Source organism: Pleurodeles waltl, chromosome 3_1, assembly GCF_031143425.1.
Source record: "Pleurodeles waltl isolate 20211129_DDA chromosome 3_1, aPleWal1.hap1.20221129, whole genome shotgun sequence".
NCBI classification, from domain to species: domain Eukaryota; kingdom Metazoa; phylum Chordata; class Amphibia; order Caudata; family Salamandridae; genus Pleurodeles; species Pleurodeles waltl.
In genome coordinates, this window is record NC_090440.1 from 1652865322 (window position 1) to 1652888697 (window position 23376).

Sequence of the window (23376 nt, forward strand, 5' to 3'; positions counted from 1 at the left end):
TGAGAGCCCCATAAGTCACCCCATCTTGGATTCCCCTGGGTGTCAAGTTTAAAAAAATGCATAGGATTGGTAGGTTTCCCTATGTGCCGGCTGAGCTAGAGGCCAAAATCCACAGGTAGGCGCTTTGCAAAAAAACACCTCTGTTTTCTTTGGGAAAATGTGATGTGTCCACGTTGTGTTCTGAGGCATTTCCTGTCACGGGCACTAGGCCTACCCACACAAGTGAGGTATCATTTTTATCTGGAGACTTGGGGAAACGCTGGGTGGAAGGAAATTTGTGGCTCCTCTCAGATTCCAGAACTTTCTGTCACCGAAATGTGAGGAAAAAGTGTTTCTTTAGCCAAATTTGAGGTTTGGAAAGGATTCTGGGTAACAGACCCTGGCAAGAACCCCAGAAGTCACCTCATCTTGGATTCCCCTAGGTGTCTAGTTTTCAAAAATACCTAGGTTTGGTAGGTTTCCCTAGGTGCCAGCTGAGCTAGAGGCCAAAATCCACAGGTAGGCACTTTGCAAAAAACACCTCTGTTTTCTTTGGGAAAATGTGATGTGTACACGTTGTGTTTTGAGGCATTTCCTGTCGTGGGCACTAGGCATACCCACACAAGTGAGGTGTCATTTTTATCTGGAGACTTAGGGGAACGCTGGGTGGAAGGAAATTTGTGTCTCCTCTCAGATTCCAGAACTTTCTGTCACCAAAATGTGAGGAAAAAGTGTTTTTTTAGCCAAATTTTGAGGTTTCCAAAGGATTCTGGGTAACAGAGCCTGGCGACAGCCCCACAAGTCACCCCATCTTGGATTCCCCTGGGTGTCTAGTGTTCAAAAATACCTAGGTTTGGTAGGTTTCCCTAGGTGCCGGCTGAGCTAGAGGCCAAAATCCACAGGTAGGCACTTTGCAAAAAACGCTTCTGTTTTCTTTAGGAAAATGTGATGTGTCCACGTTGTGTTTTGGGGCATTTCCTGTCGCGGGCACTAGGCCTACCCACGCAAGTGAGGTATCATTTTTATCTGGAGACTTGGGGGAATGCTGGGTGGATGGAAATTTGTGGCTCCTCTCAGATTCCAGAACTTTCTGTCACCGAAATGTGAGGAAAAAGTGTTTTTTTAGCCAAATTTTGAGGTTTCCAAAGGATTCTGGGTAACAGAGCCTGGCGACAGCCCCACAAGTCACCCCATCTTGGATTCCCCTGGGTGTCTAGTGTTCAAAAATACCTAGGTTTGGTAGGTTTCCCTAGGTGCCGGCTGAGCTAGAGGCCAAAATCCACAGGTAGGCACTTTGCAAACAACGCTTCTGTTTTCTTTAGGAAAATGTGATGTGTCCACGTTGTGTTTTGGGGCATTTCCTGTCGCGGGCACTAGGCCTACCCACACAAGTGAGGAATCATTTTTATCGGGAGGCTTGGGGGAATTCTGGGTGGAAGGTAAATTTGTGGCTCCTCTCAGATTCCAGAACTTTCAGTCACCGAAATGTGAGGAAAAAGTGTTTTTTAGCCAAATTTTGAGGTTTGCAAAGGTTTCTGGGTAGCGGAACCTGGTGAGAGCCCCATAAGTCATCCCATCTTGGATTCCCCTAGGTGTCAACTTTAAAAAAATGCATAGGATTGGTAAGTTTCCCTAGGTGCCGGCTGAGCTAGAGGACAAAATCCACAGGTAGGCACTTTGCAAAAAACACCTCAGTTTTTTTGGGAAAATGTGAGGTGTCCACGTTGTGTTTTGAGGCATTTCCTGTCGCGAGCACTAGGCCTACCCACACAAGTGAGGTATCATTTTTATCTGGAGACTTGGGGGAATGCTGGGTGGACGGAAATTTGTGGCTCCTCTCAGATTCCGGAACTTTCTGTCACCGAAATGTGAGGAAAAAGTGTTTTTTTAGCCAAATTTTGAGGTTTGCAAAGGATTCTGGGTAACAGACCCTGGCGAGAGCCCCACAAGTCACCCCATCTTGGATTCCCCTGGGTGTCTAGTGTTCAAAAATACCTAGGTTTGGTAGGTTTCCCTAGGTGCCGGCTGAGCTAGAGGCCAAAATCCACAGGTAGGCACTTTGCAAAAAACGCTTCTGTTTTCTTTAGGAAAATGTGATGTGTCCACGTTGTGTTTTGGGGCATTTCCTGTCGCGGGCACTAGGCCTACCCACGCAAGTGAGGTATCATTTTTATCTGGAGACTTGGGGGAATGCTGGGTGGATGGAAATTTGTGGCTCCTCTCAGATTCCAGAACTTTCTGTCACCGAAATGTGAGGAAAAAGTGTTTTTTTAGCCAAATTTTGAGGTTTCCAAAGGATTCTGGGTAACAGAGCCTGGCGACAGCCCCACAAGTCACCCCATCTTGGATTCCCCTGGGTGTCTAGTGTTCAAAAATACCTAGGTTTGGTAGGTTTCCCTAGGTGCCGGCTGAGCTAGAGGCCAAAATCCACAGGTAGGCACTTTGCAAACAACGCTTCTGTTTTCTTTAGGAAAATGTGATGTGTCCACGTTGTGTTTTGGGGCATTTCCTGTCGCGGGCACTAGGCCTACCCACACAAGTGAGGAATCATTTTTATCGGGAGGCTTGGGGGAATTCTGGGTGGAAGGAAATTTGTGGCTCCTCTCAGATTCCAGAACTTTCAGTCACCGAAATGTGAGGAAAAAGTGTTTTTTAGCCAAATTTTGAGGTTTGCAAAGGTTTCTGGGTAGCGGAACCTGGTGAGAGCCCCATAAGTCATCCCATCTTGGATTCCCCTAGGTGTCAACTTTAAAAAAATGCATAGGATTGGTAAGTTTCCCTAGGTGCCGGCTGAGCTAGAGGACAAAATCCACAGGTAGGCACTTTGCAAAAAACACCTCAGTTTTTTTGGGAAAATGTGAGGTGTCCAAGTTGTGTTTTGAGGCATTTCCTGTCGCGAGCACTAGGCCTACCCACACAAGTGAGGTATCATTTTTATCTGGAGACTTGGGGGAATGCTGGGTGGACGGAAATTTGTGGCTCCTCTCAGATTCCGGAACTTTCTGTCACCGAAATGTGAGGAAAAAGTGTTTTTTTAGCCAAATTTTGAGGTTTGCAAAGGATTCTGGGTAACAGACCCTGGCGAGAGCCCCACAAGTCACCCCATCTTGGATTCCCCTGGGTGTCTAGTGTTAAAAAATGCCTAGGTTTGGTAGGTTTCCCTAGGTGCCGGCTGAGCTAGAGGCCAAAATCCACAGGTAGGCACTTTGCAAAAAACACCTCTGTTTTCTTTGGGAAAATGTGATGTGTCCACGTTGTGTTCTGAGGCATTTCCTGTCGCGAGCACTAGGCCTACCCACACAAGTGAGGTATCATTTTTATCTGGAGACTTGGGGGAATGCTGGGTGGACGGAAATTTGTGGCTCCTCTCAGATTCCAGAACTTTCTGTCACCGAAATGTGAGGAAAAAGTGTTTTTTTAGCCAAATTTTGAGGTTTGCAAAGGATTCTGGGTAACAGACCCTGGCGAGAGCCCCACAAGTCACCCCATCTTGGATTCCCCTGGGTGTCTAGTGTTAAAAAATGCCTAGGTTTGGTAGGTTTCCCTAGGTGCCGGCTGAGCTAGAGGCCAAAATCCACAGGTAGGCACTTTGCAAAAAACACCTCTGTTTTCTTTGGGAAAATGTGATGTGTCCACGTTGTGTTCTGAGGCATTTCCTGTCGCGGGCACTAGGCCTACCCATACAAGTGAGGTATCATTTTTATCTGGAGACTTGGGGGAACGCTGGGTGGAAGGAAATTTGTGGGTCCTCTCAGGTTCCAGAACTTTCTGTCACCGAAATGTGAGGAAAAAGTGTTTCTTTAGCCAAATTTGAGGTTTGGAAAGAATTCTTGGTAACAGACACTGGCGAGAGCCCCAGAAGTCACCTCATCTTGGATTCCCCTAGGTGCCTAGTTTTCAAAAATACCTAGGTTTGGTAGGTTTCCCTAGGTGCCAGCTGAGCTAGAGGCCAAAATCCACAGGTAGGCACTTTGCAAAAAATACCTGTTTTCTTTGGGAAAATGTGATGTGTCCACGTTGTGTTTTGAGGCATTTCCTGTCGTGGGCACTAGGCATACCCACACAAGTGAGGTATCATTTTTATCTGGAGACTTGGGGGAACGCTGGGTGGAAGGAAATTTGTGGCTCCTCTCAGATTCCAGAACTTTCTGTCACCGAAATGTGTGGAAAAAGTGTTTTTTTAGCCAAATTATGAGGTTTGCAAAGGATTTTGGGTAACAGACCCTGGCAAGAGCCCCACAAGTCACCCCATCTTGGATTCCCCTGGGTGTCTAGTGTTCAAAAATACCTAGGTTTGGTAGGTTTCCCTAGGTGCCGGCTGAGCTAGAGGCCAAAATCCACAGGTAGGCACTTTGCAAAGAACGCTTCTGTTTTCTTTAGGAAAATGTGATGTGTCCACGTTGTGTTTTGGGGCATTTCCTGTCGCGGGCACTAGGCCTACCCACACATGTGAGGAATCATTTTTATCGGGAGGCTTGGTGGAATTATGGGTGGAAGGACATTTTTGGCTCCTCTCAGATTCCAGAACTTTCAGTCACCGAAATGTGAGGAAAAAGTGTTTTTTAGCCAAATTTTGAGGTTTGCAAAGGTTTCTGGGTAACGGAACCTGGTGAGAGCCCCACAAGTCACCCCATCTTGGATTCCCCTAGGTGTCAAGTTTAAAAAAATGCATAGGATTGGTAGGTTTCCCTAGGTGCCGGCTGAGCTAAAGGCCAAAATCCACAGGTAGGCACTTTGCAAAAAACGCTTCTGTTTTCTTTAGGAAAATGTGATGTGTCCACGTTGTGTTTTGGGGCGTTTCCTGTCGTGGGCACTAGGCCTACCCACACAAGTGAGGAATCATTTTTATCGTGAGGCTTGGGGGAATGCTGGGTGGAAGGAAATTTGTGGCTCCTCTCAGATTCCAGAACTTTCAGTCACCGAAATGTGAGGAAAAAGTGTTTTTTTAGCCAAATTTTTAGGTTTGCAAAGGATTCTAGGTAACAGACCCTGGCGAGAGCCCCACAAGTCACCCCATCTTGGATTCCCCTGGGTGTCTAGTGTTAAAAAATACCTAGGTTTGGTAGGTTTCCCTAGGTGCCGGCTGAGCTAGAGGCCAAAATCCACAGGTAGGCACTTTGCAAAAAACACCTCTGTTTTCTTTGGGAAAATGTGATGTGTCCACATTGTGTTCTGAGGCATTTCCTGTCGCGGGCACTAGGCCTACCCACACCAGTGAGGTATAATTTTTATCTGGAGACTTGGGGGAACGCTGGGTGGAAGGAAATTTGTGGCTCCTCTCTGATTCCAGAACTTTCTGTCACCGAAATGTGAGGAAAAAGTGTTTTTTTAGCCAAATTTTGAGGTTTGCAAAGGATTCTGGGTAACAGGCCCTGGCGAGAGCCCCACAAGTCACCCCATCTTGGATTCCCCTGGGTGTCTAGTGTTAAAAAATGCCTAGGTTTGGTAGGTTTCCCTAGGTGCCGGCTGAGCTAGAGGCCAAAATCCACAGGTAGGCACTTTGCAAAAACCACCTCTGTTTTCTTTGGGAAAATGTGATGTGTCCACGTTGTGTTCTGAGGCATTTCCTGTCGCGGGCACTAGGCCTACCCACACCAGTGAGGTATCATTTTTATCTGGAGACTTGGGGGAACGCTGGGTGGAAGGAAATTTGTGGGTCCTCTCAGGTTCCAGAACTTTCTGTCACCGAAATGTGAGGAAAAAGTGTTTCTTTAGCCAAATTTGAGGTTTGGAAAGAATTCTTGGTAACAGACACTGGCGAGAGCCCCAGAACTCACCTCATCTTGAATTCCCCTAGGTGCCTAGTTTTCAAAAATACCTAGGTTTGGTAGGTTTCCCTAGGTGCCAGCTGAGCTAGAGGCCAAAATCCACAGGTAGGCACTTTGCAAAAAACACCTCTGTTTTCTTTGGGAAAATGTGATGTGTCCACGTTGTGTTTTGAGGCATTTCCTGTCGTGGGCACTAGGCATACCCACACAAGTGAGGTATCATTTTTATCTGGAGACTTGGGGGAACGCTGGGTGGAAGGAAATTTGTGGCTCCTCTCAGATTCCAGAACTTTCTGTCACCGAAATGTGTGGAAAAAGTGTTTTTTTAGCCAAATTATGAGGTTTGCAAAGGATTTTGGGTAACAGACCCTGGCAAGAGCCCCACAAGTCACCCCATCTTGGATTCCCCTGGGTGTCTAGTGTTCAAAAATACCTAGGTTTGGTAGGTTTCCCTAGGTGCCGGCTGAGCTAGAGGCCAAAATCCACAGGTAGGCACTTTGCAAAGAACGCTTCTGTTTTCTTTAGGAAAATGTGATGTGTCCACGTTGTGTTTTGGGGCATTTCCTGTCGCGGGCACTAGGCCTACCCACACATGTGAGGAATCATTTTTATTGGGAGGCTTGGTGGAATTATGGGTGGAAGGAAATTTTTGGCTCCTCTCAGATTCCAGAACTTTCAGTCACCGAAATGTGAGGAAAAAGTGTTTTTTAGCCAAATTTTGAGGTTTGCAAAGGTTTCTGGGTAACGGAACCTGGTGAGAGCCCCACAAGTCACCCCATCTTAGATTCCCCTAGGTGTCAAGTTTAAAAAAATGCATAGGATTGGTAGGTTTCCCTAGGTGCCGGCTGAGCTAAAGGCCAAAATCCACAGGTAGGCACTTTGCAAAAAACGCTTCTGTTTTCTTTAGGAAAATGTGATGTGTCCACGTTGTGTTTTGGGGCGTTTCCTGTCGTGGGCACTAGGCCTACCCACACAAGTGAGGAATCATTTTTATCGGGAGGCTTGGGGGAATGCTGGGTGGAAGGAAATTTGTGGCTCCTCTCAGATTCCAGAACTTTCAGTCACCGAAATGTGAGGAAAAAGTGTTTTTTTTAGCCAAATTTTGAGGTTTGCAAAGGATTCTAGGTAACAGACCCTGGCGAGAGCCCCACAAGTCACCCCATCTTGGATTCCCCTGGGTGTCTAGTGTTCAAAAATACCTAGGTTTTGTAGGTTTCCCTAGGTGCCGGCTGAGCTAGAGGCCAAAATCCACAGGTAGGCACTTTGCAAAAAACACATCTGTTTTCTTTGGGAAAATGTGATGTGTCCACGTTGTGTTCTGAGGCATTTCCTGTCGCGGGCACTAGGCCTACCCACACAAGTGAGGTATCATTTTTATCTGGAGACTTGGGGAACCGCTGGGAGGAAGGAAATTTGTGGCTCCTCTCAGATTCCAGAACTTTCTATCACCGAAATGTGAGGAAAAAGTGTTTCTTTAGCCAAATTTGAGGTTTGGAAAGGATTCTGGGTAACAGACCCTGGCGAGAGCCCCAGAAGTCACCTCATCTTGGATTCCCCTAGGTGTCTAGTTTTCAAAAATACCTAGGTTTGGTAGGTTTCCCTAGGTGCCAGCTGAGCTAGAGGCCAAAATCCACAGGTAGGCACTTTGCAAAAAACACCTCTGTTTTCTTTGGGAAAATGTGATGAGTCCACGTTGTGTTTTGAGGCATTTCCTGTTGCGGGCACTAGGCCTACCCACACAAGTGAGGAATCATTTTTATCGGGAGGCTTGGGGGAATTCTGGGTGGAAGGAAATTTGTGGCTCCTCTCAGATTCCAGAACTTTCAGTCACCGAAATTTGAGGAAAAAGTGTTTTTTAGCCAAATTTTGAGGTTTGCAAAGGTTTCTGGGTAACGGAACCTGGTGAGAGCCCCACAAGTCACCCCATCTTAGATTCCCCTGGGTGTCTAGTGTTCAAAAATACCTAGGTTTGGTAGGTTTCCCTAGGTGCCAGCTGAGCTAGAGGCCAAAATCCACAGGTAGGCACTTTGCAAAAAACACCTCTGTTTTCTTTGGGAAAATGTGATGTGTCCACGTTGTGTTTTGAGGCATTTCCTGTCGTGGGCACTAGGCATACCCACACAAGTGAGGTATCATTTTTATCTGGAGACTTGGGGGAACGCTGGGTGGAAGGAAATTTGTGGCTCCTCTCAGATTCCAGAACTTTCTGTCACCGAAATGTGTGGAAAAAGTGTTTTTTTAGCCAAATTATCAGGTTTGCAAAGGATTTTGGGTAACAGACCCTGGCAAGAGCCCCACAAGTCACCCCATCTTGGATTCCCCTGGGTGTCTAGTGTTCAAAAATACCTAGGTTTGGTAGGTTTCCCTAGGTGCCGGCTGAGCTAGAGGCCAAAATCCACAGGTAGGCACTTTGCAAAGAACGCTTCTGTTTTCTTTAGGAAAATGTGATGTGTCCACGTTGTGTTTTGGGGCATTTCCTGTCGCGGGCACTAGGCCTACCCACACATGTGAGGAATCATTTTTATTGGGAGGCTTGGTGGAATTATGGGTGGAAGGAAATTTTTGGCTCCTCTCAGATTCCAGAACTTTCAGTCACCGAAATGTGAGGAAAAAGTGTTTTTTAGCCAAATTTTGAGGTTTGCAAAGGTTTCTGGGTAACGGAACCTGGTGAGAGCCCCACAAGTCACCCCATCTTAGATTCCCCTAGGTGTCAAGTTTAAAAAAATGCATAGGATTGGTAGGTTTCCCTAGGTGCCGGCTGAGCTAAAGGCCAAAATCCACAGGTAGGCACTTTGCAAAAAACGCTTCTGTTTTCTTTAGGAAAATGTGATGTGTCCACGTTGTGTTTTGGGGCGTTTCCTGTCGTGGGCACTAGGCCTACCCACACAAGTGAGGAATCATTTTTATCGGGAGGCTTGGGGGAATGCTGGGTGGAAGGAAATTTGTGGCTCCTCTCAGATTCCAGAACTTTCAGTCACCGAAATGTGAGGAAAAAGTGTTTTTTTAGCCAAATTTTGAGGTTTGCAAAGGATTCTAGGTAACAGACCCTGGCGAGAGCCCCACAAGTCACCCCATCTTGGATTTCCCTGGGTGTCTAGTGTTCAAAAATACCTAGGTTTTGTAGGTTTCCCTAGGTGCCGGCTGAGCTAGAGGCCAAAATCCACAGGTAGGCACTTTGCAAAAAACACATCTGTTTTCTTTGGGAAAATGTGATGTGTCCACGTTGTGTTCTGAGGCATTTCCTGTCGCGGGCACTAGGCCTACCCACACAAGTGAGGTATCATTTTTATCTGGAGACTTGGGGAACCGCTGGGAGGAAGGAAATTTGTGGCTCCTCTCAGATTCCAGAACTTTCTATCACCGAAATGTGAGGAAAAAGTGTTTCTTTAGCCAAATTTGAGGTTTGGAAAGGATTCTGGGTAACAGACCCTGGCGAGAGCCCCAGAAGTCACCTCATCTTGGATTCCCCTAGGTGTCTAGTTTTCAAAAATACCTAGGTTTGGTAGGTTTCCCTAGGTGCCAGCTGAGCTGGAGGCCAAAATCCACAGGTAGGCACTTTGCAAAAAACACCTTTGTTTTCTTTGGGAAAATGTGATGTGTCCACGTTGTGTTCTGAGGCATTTCCTGTCGCGGGCACTAGGCCTACCCACACAAGTGAGGTATCATTTTTATCTGGAGACTTGGGGGAACGCTGGGTGGAAGGAAATTTGTGGGTCCTCTCATGTTCCAGAACTTTCTGTCACCGAAATGTGAGGAAAAAGTGTTTCTTTAGCCAAATTTGAGGTTTGGAAAGGATTCTGGGTAACAGACCCTGGCGAGAGCCCCAGAAGTCACCTCATTTTGGATTCCCCTAGGTGTCAAGTTTTCAAAAATACCAAGGTTTGGTAGGTTTCCCTAGGTGCCGGCTGAGCTAGAGGCCAAAATCCACAGGTAGGCACTTTGCAAAAAACGCTTCTGTTTTCTTTAGGAAAATGTGATGTGTCCACGTTGTGTTTTGGGGCATTTCCTGTCGCGGGCACTAGGCCTACCCACACATGTGAGGAATCATTTTTATCGGGAGGCTTGGGGGAATTCTGGGTGGAAGGAAATTTGTGGCTCCTCTCAGATTCCAGAACTTTCAGTCACCGAAATGTGAGGAAAAAGTGTTTTTTAGCCAAATTTTGAGGTTTGCAAAGGTTTCTGGGTAACGGAACCTGATGAGAGGCCCACAAGTCACCCCATCTTGGATTCCCCTAGGTGTCAAGTTTAAAAAATGCATAGGATTGGTAGGTTTCCCTAGGTGCCGGCTGAGCTAGAGGCCAAAATCCACAGGTAGGCACTTTGCAAAAAACACCTCTGTTTTCTTTGGGAAAATGTGATGTGTCCACGTTGTGTTTTGAGGCATTTTCTGTTGCGGGCACTAGACCTACCCACACAAGTGAGGAATCATTTTTATCGGGAGGCTTGGGGGAATTCTGGGTGGAAGGAAACTTGTGGCTCCTCTCAGATTCCAGAACTTTCAGTCACCGAAATGTGAGGAAAAAGTGTTTTTTAGCCAAATTTTGAGGTTTGCAAAGGTTTCTGGGTAACGGAACCTGGTGAGAGCCCCACAAGTCACCCCATCTTGGATTCCCCTAGGTGTCAAGTTTAAAAAAATGCATAGGATTGGTAGGTTTCCCTAGGTGCCGGCTGAGCTAAAGGCCAAAATCCACAGGTAGGCACTTTGCAAAAAACACCTCTGTTTTCTTTGGGAAAATGTGATGTGTCCACGTTGTGTTCTGAGGCATTTCCTGTCGCGGGCACTAGGCCTACCCACACAAGTGAGGTATAATTTTTATCTGGAGACTTGGGGGAACGCTGGGTGGAAGGAAATTTGTGGCTCCTCTCAGGTTCCAGAACTTTCTGTCACCGAAATGTGAGGAAAAAGTGTTTCTTTAGCCAAATTTGAGGTTTGGAAAGGATTCTGGGTAACCGACCCTGGCGAGAGCCCCAGAAGTCACCTCGTCTTGGATTCCCCTAGGTGTCTAGTTTTGAAAAATACCTAGGTTTGGTAGGTTTCCCTAGGTGCCAGCTGAGCTAGACGCCAAAATCCACAGGTAGGCACTTTGCAAAAAACACCTCTGTTTTCTTTGGGAAAATGTGATGTGTCCACATTGTGTTTTGAGGCATTTCCTGTCGTGGGCACTAGGCATACCCACACAAGTGAGGTATCATTTTTATCTGGAGACTTGGGGGAACGCTGGGTGGAAGGAAATTTGTGGCTCCTCTCAGATTCCAGAACTTTCTGTCACCGAAATGTGAGGAAAAAGTGTTATTTTAGCCAAATTATGAGGTTTGCAAAGGATTCTGGGTAAAAGACCCTGGCAAGATCCCCACAAGTCACCCCATCCTGGATTCCCCTAGGTGTCTAGTTTTCAAAAATACCTAGGTTTGGTAGGTTTCCCTAGGTGCCAGCTGAGCTAGAGGCCAAAATCCACAGGTAGGCACTTTGCAAAAAACACCTCTGTTTTCTTTGGGAAAATGTGATGTGTCCACATTGTGTTTTGAGGCATTTCCTGTCGTGGGCACTAGGCATACCCACACAAGTGAGGTATCATTTTTATCTGGAGACTTGGGGGAACGCTGGGTGGAAGGAAATTTGTGGCTCCTCTCAGGTTCCAGAACTTTCTGTCACCGAAATGTGAGGAAAAAGTGTTTCTTTAGCCAAATTTGAGGTTTGGAAAGGATTCTGGGTAACCGACCCTGGCGAGAGCCCCAGAAGTCACCTCGTCTTGGATTCCCCTAGGTGTCTAGTTTTGAAAAATACCTAGGTTTGGTAGGTTTCCCTAGGTGCCAGCTGAGCTAGACGCCAAAATCCACAGGTAGGCACTTTGCAAAAAACACCTCTGTTTTCTTTGGGAAAATGTGATGTGTCCACATTGTGTTTTGAGGCATTTCCTGTCGTGGGCACTAGGCATACCCACACAAGTGAGGTATCATTTTTATCTGGAGACTTGGGGGAACGCTGGGTGGAAGGAAATTTGTGGCTCCTCTCAGATTCCAGAACTTTCTGTCACCGAAATGTGAGGAAAAAGTGTTATTTTAGCCAAATTATGAGGTTTGCAAAGGATTCTGGGTAAAAGACCCTGGCAAGATCCCCACAAGTCACCCCATCCTGGATTCCCCTAGGTGTCTAGTTTTCAAAAATACCTAGGTTTGGTAGGTTTCCCTAGGTGCCAGCTGAGCTAGAGGCCAAAATCCACAGGTAGGCACTTTGCAAAAAACACCTCTGTTTTCTTTGGGAAAATGTGATGTGTCCACATTGTGTTTTGAGGCATTTCCTGTCGTGGGCACTAGGCATACCCACACAAGTGAGGTATCATTTTTATCTGGAGACTTGGGGGAACGCTGGGTGGAAGGAAATTTGTGGCTCCTCTCAGATTCTAGAACTTTCTGTCACCGAAATGTGAGGAAAAAGTGTTTTTTTAGCCAAATTTTGAGGTTTGCAAAGGATTCTGGGTAAAAGACCCTGGCAAGAGCCCCACAAGTCACCCCATCCTGGATTCCCCTGGGTGTCTAGTGTTCAAAAATACCTAGGTTTGGTAGGTTTCCCTAGGTGCCAGCTGAGCTAGAGGCCAAAATCCACAGGTAGGCACTTTGCAAAAAACACCTCTGTTTTCTTTGGGAAAATGTGATGTGTCCACGTTGTGTTTTCAGGCATTTCCTGTCGCGGGCACTAGGCATACCCACACAAGTGAGGTATCATTTTTATCTGGAGACTTGGGGGAACACTGGGTGGAAGGAAATTTGTGGCTCCTCTCAGATTTCAGAACTTTCTGTCACCGAAATGTGACGAAAAAGTGTTTTTTAGCCACATTTTGAGGTTTGCAAAGGATTCTGGGTAACAGACCCTGGCGACAGCCCCAGAAGTCACCTCATCTTGGATTCCCCTAGGTGTCTAGTTTTCAAGAATGCATAGGTTTGGTAGGTTTCCCTAGGTGCCAGCTGAGCTAGAGGCCAAAATCCACAGGTAGGCACTTTGCAAAAAACACCTCTGGTTTTTTGGGAAAATGTGTCCACGTTTGTTTTGAGGCATTTCCTGTCGCGGGCACTAGGCCTACCCACACAAGTGAGGTATCATTTTTATCTGGAGACTTGGGGGAATGCTGGGTGGATGGAAATTTGTGGCTCCTCTCAGATTCCAGAACTTTCTGTCACCGAAATGTGAGGAAAAAGTGTTTTTTTAGCCAAATTTTGAGGTTTGCAAAGGATTCTGGGTAACAGACCCTGGCGAGAGCCCCACAAGTCACCCCATCTTGGATTCGCCTGGGTGTCTAGTTTTCAAAAATACCTAGGTTTGGTAGGTTTCCCTAGGTGCCAGCTGAGCTAGAGGCCAAAATCCACAGGTAGGCACTTTGCAAAAAACACCTCTGTTTTCTTTGGGAAAATGTGATGAGTCCACGTTGTGTTTTGAGGCATTTCCTGTTGCGGGCACTAGGCCTACCCACACAAGTGAGGAATCATTTTTATCGGGAGGCTTGGGGGAATTCTGGGTGGAAGGAAATTTGTGGCTCCTCTCAGATTCCAGAACTTTCAGTCACCGAAATTTGAGGAAAAAGTGTTTTTTAGCCAAATTTTGAGGTTTGCAAAGGTTTCTGGGTAACGGAACCTGGTGAGAGCCCCACAAGTCACCCCATCTTGGATTCCCCTAGGTGTCAAGTTTAAAAAAATGCATAGGATTGGTAGGTTTCCCTAGGTGCCGGCTGAGCTAAAGGCCAAAATCCACAGGTAGGCACTTTGCAAAAAACGCTTCTGTTTTCTTTGGGAAAAGTGAGGTGTCCACGTTGTGTTTTGAGACATTTCCTGTCGCGGGCACTAGGCCTACCCACACAAGTGAGGTATCATTTTTATCTGGAGACTTGGGGGAACGCTGGGTGGATGGAAATTTGTGGCTCCTCTCAGATTCCAGAACTTTCTGTCTGCGAAATGTGAGGAAAAAGTGCTTTTTTAGCCAAATTTTGAGGTTTGCAAAGGATTCTGGGTAACAGACCCTGGCGAGAGCCCCACAAGTCACCCCATCTTGGATTCCCCTGGGTGTGTAGTGTTCAAAAATACCTAGGTTTGGTAGGTTTCCCTAGGTGCCGGCTGAGCTAGAGGCCAAAATCCACAGGTAGGCACTTTGCAAAAAACACCTCTGTTTTCTTTGGGAAAATGTGATGTGTCCACGTTGTGTTCTGAGGCATTTCCTGTCGCGGGCACTAGGCCTACCCACACAAGTGAGGTATAATTTTTATCTGGAGACTTGGGGGAATGCTGGGTGGAAGGAAATTTGTGGCTCCTCTCAGGTTCCAGAACTTTCTGTCACCGAAATGTGAGGAAAAAGTGTTTCTTTAGCCAAATTTTGAGGTTTGCAAAGGATTCTGGGTAAAAGACCCTGGCAAGAGCCCCACAAGTCACCCCATCCTGGATTCCCCTGGGTGTCTAGTGTTCAAAAATACCTAGGTTTGGTAGGTTTCCCTAGGTGCCAACTGAGCTAGAGGCCAAAATCCACAGGTAGGCACTTTGCAAAAAACACCTCTGTTTTCTTTGGGAAAATGTGATGTGTCCACGTTGTGTTTTCAGGCATTTCCTGTCGCGGGCACTAGGCATACCCACACAAGTGAGGTATCATTTTTATCTGGAGACTTGGGGGAACACTGGGTGGAAGGAAATTTGTGGCTCCTCTCAGATTTCAGAACTTTCTGTCACCGAAATGTGAGGAAAAAGTGTTTTTTAGCCACATTTTGAGGTTTGCAAAGGATTCTGGGTAACAGAACCTGGCGAGAGCCCCACAAGTCACCCCATCTTGGATTCCCTAGGTGTCAAGTTTTCAAAAATGCATAGGTTTGGTAGGTTCCCCTAGGTGCCGGGTGAGCTAGAGGCCAAAATCCACAGGTAGGCACTGTGCAAAAAACACCTCTGTTTTCTTTGGGAAAATGTGATGTGTCCACGTTGTGTTCTGAGGCATTTCCTGTCGCGGTTACTAGGCCTACCCACACAAGTGAGGTATCATTTTTATCTGGAGACTTGGGGAACCGCTGGGTGGAAGGAAATTTGTGGCTCCTCTCAGATTCCAGAACTTTCTGTCACCGAAATGTGAGGAAAAAGTGTTTCTTTAGCCAAATTTGAGGTTTGGAAAGGATTCTGGGTAACAGACCCTGGCGAGAGCCCCAGAAGTCACCTCATCTTGGATTCCCCTAGGTGTCTAGTTTTCAAGAATGCATAGGTTTGGTAGGTTTCCCTAGCTGCCAGCTGAGCTAGAGGCCAAAATCCACAGGTAGGCACTTTGCAAAAAACACCTCTGGTTTTTTGGGAAAATGTGTCCACGTTTTGTTTTGAGGCATTTCCTGTCGCGGGCACTAGGCCTACCCACACAAGTGAGGTATCATTTTTATCTGGAGACTTGGGGGAATGCTGGGTGGATGGAAATTTGTGGCTCCTCTCAGATTCCAGAACTTTCTGTCACCGAAATGTGAGGAAAAAGTGTTTTTTTAGCCAAATGTTGAGGTTTGCAAAGGATTCTGGGTAACAGACCCTGGCGAGAGCCCCACAAGTCACCCCATCTTGGATTCGCCTGGGTGTCTAGTTTTCAAAAATACCTAGGTTTGGTAGGTTTCCCTAGGTGCCAGCTGAGCTAGAGGCCAAAATCCACAGGTAGGCACTTTGCAAAAAACACCTCTGTTTTCTTTGGGAAAATGTGATGAGTCCACGTTGTGTTTTGAGGCATTTCCTGTTGCGGGCACTAGGCCTACCCACACAAGTGAGGAATCATTTTTATCGGGAGGCTTGGGGGAATTCTGGGTGGAAGGAAATTTGTGGCTCCTCTCAGATTCCAGAACTTTCAGTCACCGAAATTTGAGGAAAAAGTGTTTTTTAGCCAAATTTTGAGGTTTGCAAAGGTTTCTGGGTAACGGAACCTGGTGAGAGCCCCACAAGTCACCCCATCTTGGATTCCCCTAGGTGTCAAGTTTAAAAAAATGCATAGGATTGGTAGGTTTCCCTAGGTGCCGGCTGAGCTAAAGGCCAAAATCCACAGGTAGGCACTTTGCAAAAAACGCTTCTGTTTTCTTTGGGAAAAGTGAGGTGTCCACGTTGTGTTTTGAGACATTTCCTGTCGCGGGCACTAGGCCTACCCACACAAGTGAGGTATCATTTTTATCTGGAGACTTGGGGGAACGCTGGGTGGATGGAAATTTGTGGCTCCTCTCAGATTCCAGAACTTTCTGTCTGCGAAATGTGAGGAAAAAGTGCTTTTTTAGCCAAATTTTGAGGTTTGCAAAGGATTCTGGGTAACAGACCCTGGCGAGAGCCCCACAAGTCACCCCATCTTGGATTCCCCTGGGTGTGTAGTGTTCAAAAATACCTAGGTTTGGTAGGTTTCCCTAGGTGCCGGCTGAGCTAGAGGCCAAAATCCACAGGTAGGCACTTTGCAAAAAACACCTCTGTTTTCTTTGGGAAAATGTGATGTGTCCACGTTGTGTTCTGAGGCATTTCCTGTCGCGGGCACTAGGCCTACCCACACAAGTGAGGTATAATTTTTATCTGGAGACTTGGGGGAACGCTGGGTGGAAGGAAATTTGTGGCTCCTCTCAGGTTCCAGAACTTTCTGTCACCGAAATGTGAGGAAAAAGTGTTTCTTTAGCCAAATTTGAGGTTTGGAAAGGATTCTGGGTAACAGACCCTGGCGAGAGCCCCAGAAGTCACCTCGTCTTGGATTCCCCTAGGTGTCTAGTTTTTAAAAATACCTAGGTTTGGTAGGTTTCCCTAGGTGCCAGCTGAGCTAGCGGCCAAAATCCACAGGTAGGCACTTTGCAAAAAACACCTCTGTTTTCTTTCGGAAAATGTGATGTGTCCACGCTGTGTTTTGAGGCATTTCCTGTCGTGGGCACTAGGCATACCCACACAAGTGAGGTATCATTTTTATCTAGAGACTTGGGGGAACGCTGGGTGGAAGGAAATTTGTGGCTCCTCTCAGATTCCAGAACTTTCTGTCACTGAAATGTGAGGAAAAAGTGTTTTTTTAGCCAAATTTTGAGGTTTGCAAAGGATTCTGGGTAAAAGACCCTGGCAAGAGCCCCACAAGTCACCCCATCCTGGATTCCCCTAGGTGTCTAGTTTTCAAAAATACCAAGGTTTGGTAGGTTTCCCTAGGTGCCGGCTGAGCTAGAGGCCAAAATCCACAGGTAGGCACTTTGCAAAAAACGCTTCTGTTTTCTTTAGGAAAATGTGATGTGTCCACGTTGTGTTTTGGGGCATTTCCTGTTGCGGGCACTAAGCCTACCCACACATGTGAGGAATCATTTTTATCGGGAGGCTTGGGGGAATTCTGGGTGGAAGGAAATTTGTGGCTCCTCTCAGATTCCAGAACTTTCAGTCACCGAAATGTGAGGAAAAAGTGTTTTTTAGCCAAATTTTGAGGTTTGCAAAGGTTTCTGGGTAACGGAACCTGATGAGAGCCCCACAAGTCACCCCATCTTGGATTCCCCTAGGTGTCAAGTTTAAAAAATGCATAGGATTGGTAGGTTTCCCTAGGTGCCGGCTGAGCTAGAGGCCAAAATCCACAGGTAGGCACTTTGCAAAAAACACCTCTGTTTTCTTTGGGAAAATGTGATGTGTCCACGTTGTGTTTTGAGGCATTTTCTGTTGCGGGCACTAGACCTACCCACACAAGTGAGGAATCATTTTTATCGGGAGGCTTGGGGGAATTCTGGGTGGAAGGAAACTTGTGGCTCCTCTCAGATTCCAGAACTTTCAGTCACCGAAATGTGAGGAAAAAGTGTTATTTTAGCCAAATTATGAGGTTTGCAAAGGATTCTGGGTAAAAGACCCTGGCAAGATCCCCACAAGTCACCCCATCCTGGATTCCCCTAGGTGTCTAGTTTTCAAAAATACCTAGGTTTGGTAGGTTTCCCTAGGTGCCAGCTGAGCTAGAGGCCAAAATCCACAGGTAGGCACTTTGCAAAAAACACCTCTGTTTTCTTTGGGAAAATGTGATGTGTCCACATTGTGTTTTGAGGCATTTCCTGTCGTGGGCACTAGGCATACCCACACAAGTGAGGTATCATTTTTATCTGGAGACTTGGGGGAACGCTGGGTGGAAGGAAATTTGTGGCTCCTCTCAGGTTCCAGAACTTTCTGTCACCGAAATGTGAGGAAAAAGTGTTTCTTTAGCCAAATTTGAGGTTTGGAAAGGATTCTGGGTAACCGACCCTGGCGAGAGCCCCAGAAGTCACCTCGTCTTGGATTCCCCTAGGTGTCTAGTTTTGAAAAATACCTAGGTTTGGTAGGTTTCCCTAGGTGCCAGCTGAGCTAGACGCCAAAATCCACAGGTAGGCACTTTGCAAAAAACACCTCTGTTTTCTTTGGGAAAATGTGATGTGTCCACATTGTGTTTTGAGGCATTTCCTGTCGTGGGCACTAGGCATACCCACACAAGTGAGGTATCATTTTTATCTGGAGACTTGGGGGAACGCTGGGTGGAAGGAAATTTGTGGCTCCTCTCAGATTCCAGAACTTTCTGTCACCGAAATGTGAGGAAAAAGTGTTATTTTAGCCAAATTATGAGGTTTGCAAAGGATTCTGGGTAAAAGACCCTGGCAAGATCCCCACAAGTCACCCCATCCTGGATTCCCCTAGGTGTCTAGTTTTCAAAAATACCTAGGTTTGGTAGGTTTCCCTAGGTGCCAGCTGAGCTAGAGGCCAAAATCCACAGGTAGGCACTTTGCAAAAAACACCTCTGTTTTCTTTGGGAAAATGTGATGTGTCCACATTGTGTTTTGAGGCATTTCCTGTCGTGGGCACTAGGCATACCCACACAAGTGAGGTATCATTTTTATCTGGAGACTTGGGGGAACGCTGGGTGGAAGGAAATTTGTGGCTCCTCTCAGATTCTAGAACTTTCTTTCACCGAAATGTGAGGAAAAAGTGTTTTTTTAGCCAAATTTTGAGGTTTGCAAAGGATTCTGGGTAAAAGACCCTGGCAAGAGCCCCACAAGTCACCCCATCCTGGATTCCCCTGGGTGTCTAGTGTTCAAAAATACCTAGGTTTGGTAGGTTTCCCTAGGTGCCAGCTGAGCTAGAGGCCAAAATCCACAGGTAGGCACTTTGCAAAAAACACCTCTGTTTTCTTTGGGAAAATGTGATGTGTCCACGTTGTGTTTTCAGGCATTTCCTGTCGCGGGCACTAGGCATACCCACACAAGTGAGGTATCATTTTTATCTGGAGACTTGGGGGAACACTGGGTGGAAGGAAATTTGTGGCTCCTCTCAGATTTCAGAACTTTCTGTCACCGAAATGTGAGGAAAAAGTGTTTTTTAGCCACATTTTGAGGTTTGCAAAGGATTCTGGGTAACAGACCCTGGCGACAGCCCCAGAAGTCACCTCATCTTGGATTCCCCTAGGTGTCTAGTTTTCAAGAATGCATAGGTTTGGTAGGTTTCCCTAGGTGCCAGCTGAGCTAGAGGCCAAAATCCACAGGTAGGCACTTTGCAAAAAACACCTCTGGTTTTTTGGGAAAATGTGTCCACGTTTGTTTTGAGGCATTTCCTGTCGCGGGCACTAGGCCTACCCACACAAGTGAGGTATCATTTTTATCTGGAGACTTGGGGGAATGCTGGGTGGATGGAAATTTGTGGCTCCTCTCAGATTCCAGAACTTTCTGTCACCGAAATGTGAGGAAAAAGTGTTTTTTTAGCCAAATTTTGAGGTTTGCAAAGGATTCTGGGTAACAGACCCTGGCGAGAGCCCCACAAGTCACCCCATCTTGGATTCGCCTGGGTGTCTAGTTTTCAAAAATACCTAGGTTTGGTAGGTTTCCCTAGGTGCCAGCTGAGCTAGAGGCCAAAATCCACAGGTAGGCACTTTGCAAAAAACACCTCTGTTTTCTTTGGGAAAATGTGATGAGTCCACGTTGTGTTTTGAGGCATTTCCTGTTGCGGGCACTAGGCCTACCCACACAAGTGAGGAATCATTTTTATCGGGAGGCTTGGGGGAATTCTGGGTGGAAGGAAATTTGTGGCTCCTCTCAGATTCCAGAACTTTCAGTCACCGAAATTTGAGGAAAAAGTGTTTTTTAGCCAAATTTTGAGGTTTGCAAAGGTTTCTGGGTAACGGAACCTGGTGAGAGCCCCACAAGTCACCCCATCTTGGATTCCCCTAGGTGTCAAGTTTAAAAAAATGCATAGGATTGGTAGGTTTCCCTAGGTGCCGGCTGAGCTAAAGGCCAAAATCCACAGGTAGGCACTTTGCAAAAAACGCTTCTGTTTTCTTTGGGAAAAGTGAGGTGTCCACGTTGTGTTTTGAGACATTTCCTGTCGCGGGCACTAGGCCTACCCACACAAGTGAGGTATCATTTTTATCTGGAGACTTGGGGGAACGCTGGGTGGATGGAAATTTGTGGCTCCTCTCAGATTCCAGAACTTTCTGTCTGCGAAATGTGAGGAAAAAGTGCTTTTTTAGCCAAATTTTGAGGTTTGCAAAGGATTCTGGGTAACAGACCCTGGCGAGAGCCCCACAAGTCACCCCATCTTGGATTCCCCTGGGTGTGTAGTGTTCAAAAATACCTAGGTTTGGTAGGTTTCCCTAGGTGCCGGCTGAGCTAGAGGCCAAAATCCACAGGTAGGCACTTTGCAAAAAACACCTCTGTTTTCTTTGGGAAAATGTGATGTGTCCACGTTGTGTTCTGAGGCATTTCCTGTCGCGGGCACTAGGCCTACCCACACAAGTGAGGTATAATTTTTATCTGGAGACTTGGGGGAATGCTGGGTGGAAGGAAATTTGTGGCTCCTCTCAGGTTCCAGAACTTTCTGTCACCGAAATGTGAGGAAAAAGTGTTTCTTTAGCCAAATTTTGAGGTTTGCAAAGGATTCTGGGTAAAAGACCCTGGCAAGAGCCCCACAAGTCACCCCATCCTGGATTCCCCTGGGTGTCTAGTGTTCAAAAATACCTAGGTTTGGTAGGTTTCCCTAGGTGCCAACTGAGCTAGAGGCCAAAATCCACAGGTAGGCACTTTGCAAAAAACACCTCTGTTTTCTTTGGGAAAATGTGATGTGTCCACGTTGTGTTTTCAGGCATTTCCTGTCGCGGGCACTAGGCATACCCACACAAGTGAGGTATAATTTTTATCTGGAGACTTGGGGGAACACTGGGTGGAAGGAAATTTGTGGCTCCTCTCAGATTTCAGAACTTTCTGTCACCGAAATGTGAGGAAAAAGTGTTTTTTAGCCACATTTTGAGGTTTGCAAAGGATTCTGGGTAACAGAACCTGGCGAGAGCCCCACAAGTCACCCCATCTTGGATTCCCTAGGTGTCAAGTTTTCAAAAATGCATAGGTTTGGTAGGTTCCCCTAGGTGCCGGGTGAGCTAGAGGCCAAAATCCACAGGTAGGCACTGTGCAAAAAACACCTCTGTTTTCTTTGGGAAAATGTGATGTGTCCACGTTGTGTTCTGAGGCATTTCCTGTCGCGGTTACTAGGCCTACCCACACAAGTGAGGTATCATTTTTATCTGGAGACTTGGGGAACCGCTGGGTGGAAGGAAATTTGTGGCTCCTCTCAGATTCCAGAACTTTCTGTCACCGAAATGTGAGGAAAAAGTGTTTCTTTAGCCAAATTTGAGGTTTGGAAAGGATTCTGGGTAACAGACCCTGGCGAGAGCCCCAGAAGTCACCTCATCTTGGATTCCCCTAGGTGTCTAGTTTTCAAGAATGCATAGGTTTGGTAGGTTTCCCTAGCTGCCAGCTGAGCTAGAGGCCAAAATCCACAGGTAGGCACTTTGCAAAAAACACCTCTGGTTTTTTGGGAAAATGTGTCCACGTTTTGTTTTGAGGCATTTCCTGTCGCGGGCACTAGGCCTACCCACACAAGTGAGGTATCATTTTTATCTGGAGACTTGGGGGAATGCTGGGTGGATGGAAATTTGTGGCTCCTCTCAGATTCCAGAACTTTCTGTCACCGAAATGTGAGGAAAAAGTGTTTTTTTAGCCAAATTTTGAGGTTTGCAAAGGATTCTGGGTAACAGACCCTGGCGAGAGCCCCACAAGTCACCCCATCTTGGATTCGCCTGGGTGTCTAGTTTTCAAAAATACCTAGGTTTGGTAGGTTTCCCTAGGTGCCAGCTGAGCTAGAGGCCAAAATCCACAGGTAGGCACTTTGCAAAAAACACCTCTGTTTTCTTTGGGAAAATGTGATGAGTCCACGTTGTGTTTTGAGGCATTTCCTGTTGCGGGCACTAGGCCTACCCACACAAGTGAGGAATCATTTTTATCGGGAGGCTTGGGGGAATTCTGGGTGGAAGGAAATTTGTGGCTCCTCTCAGATTCCAGAACTTTCAGTCACCGAAATTTGAGGAAAAAGTGTTTTTTAGCCAAATTTTGAGGTTTGCAAAGGTTTCTGGGTAACGGAACCTGGTGAGAGCCCCACAAGTCACCCCATCTTGGATTCCCCTAGGTGTCAAGTTTAAAAAAATGCATAGGATTGGTAGGTTTCCCTAGGTGCCGGCTGAGCTAAAGGCCAAAATCCACAGGTAGGCACTTTGCAAAAAACGCTTCTGTTTTCTTTGGGAAAAGTGAGGTGTCCACGTTGTGTTTTGAGACATTTCCTGTCGCGGGCACTAGGCCTACCCACACAAGTGAGGTATCATTTTTATCTGGAGACTTGGGGGAACGCTGGGTGGATGGAAATTTGTGGCTCCTCTCAGATTCCAGAACTTTCTGTCTGCGAAATGTGAGGAAAAAGTGCTTTTTTAGCCAAATTTTGAGGTTTGCAAAGGATTCTGGGTAACAGACCCTGGCGAGAGCCCCACAAGTCACCCCATCTTGTATTCCCCTGGGTGTGTAGTGTTCAAAAATACCTAGGTTTGGTAGGTTTCCCTAGGTGCCGGCTGAGCTAGAGGCCAAAATCCACAGGTAGGCACTTTGCAAAAAACACCTCTGTTTTCTTTGGGAAAATGTGATGTGTCCACGTTGTGTTCTGAGGCATTTCCTGTCGCGGGCACTAGGCCTACCCACACAAGTGAGGTATAATTTTTATCTGGAGACTTGGGGGAACGCTGGGTGGAAGGAAATTTGTGGCTCCTCTCAGGTTCCAGAACTTTCTGTCACCGAAATGTGAGGAAAAAGTGTTTCTTTAGCCAAATTTGAGGTTTGGAAAGGATTCTGGGTAACAGACCCTGGCGAGAGCCCCAGAAGTCACCTCGTCTTGGATTCCCCTAGGTGTCTAGTTTTTAAAAATACCTAGGTTTGGTAGGTTTCCCTAGGTGCCAGCTGAGCTAGCGGCCAAAATCCACAGGTAGGCACTTTGCAAAAAACACCTCTGTTTTCTTTCGGAAAATGTGATGTGTCCACGCTGTGTTTTGAGGCATTTCCTGTCGTGGGCACTAGGCATACCCACACAAGTGAGGTATCATTTTTATCTAGAGACTTGGGGGAACGCTGGGTGGAAGGAAATTTGTGGCTCCTCTCAGATTCCAGAACTTTCTGTCACTGAAATGTGAGGAAAAAGTGTTTTTTTAGCCAAATTTTGAGGTTTGCAAAGGATTCTGGGTAAAAGACCCTGGCAAGAGCCCCACAAGTCACCCCATCCTGGATTCCCCTAGGTGTCTAGTTTTCAAAAATACCAAGGTTTGGTAGGTTTC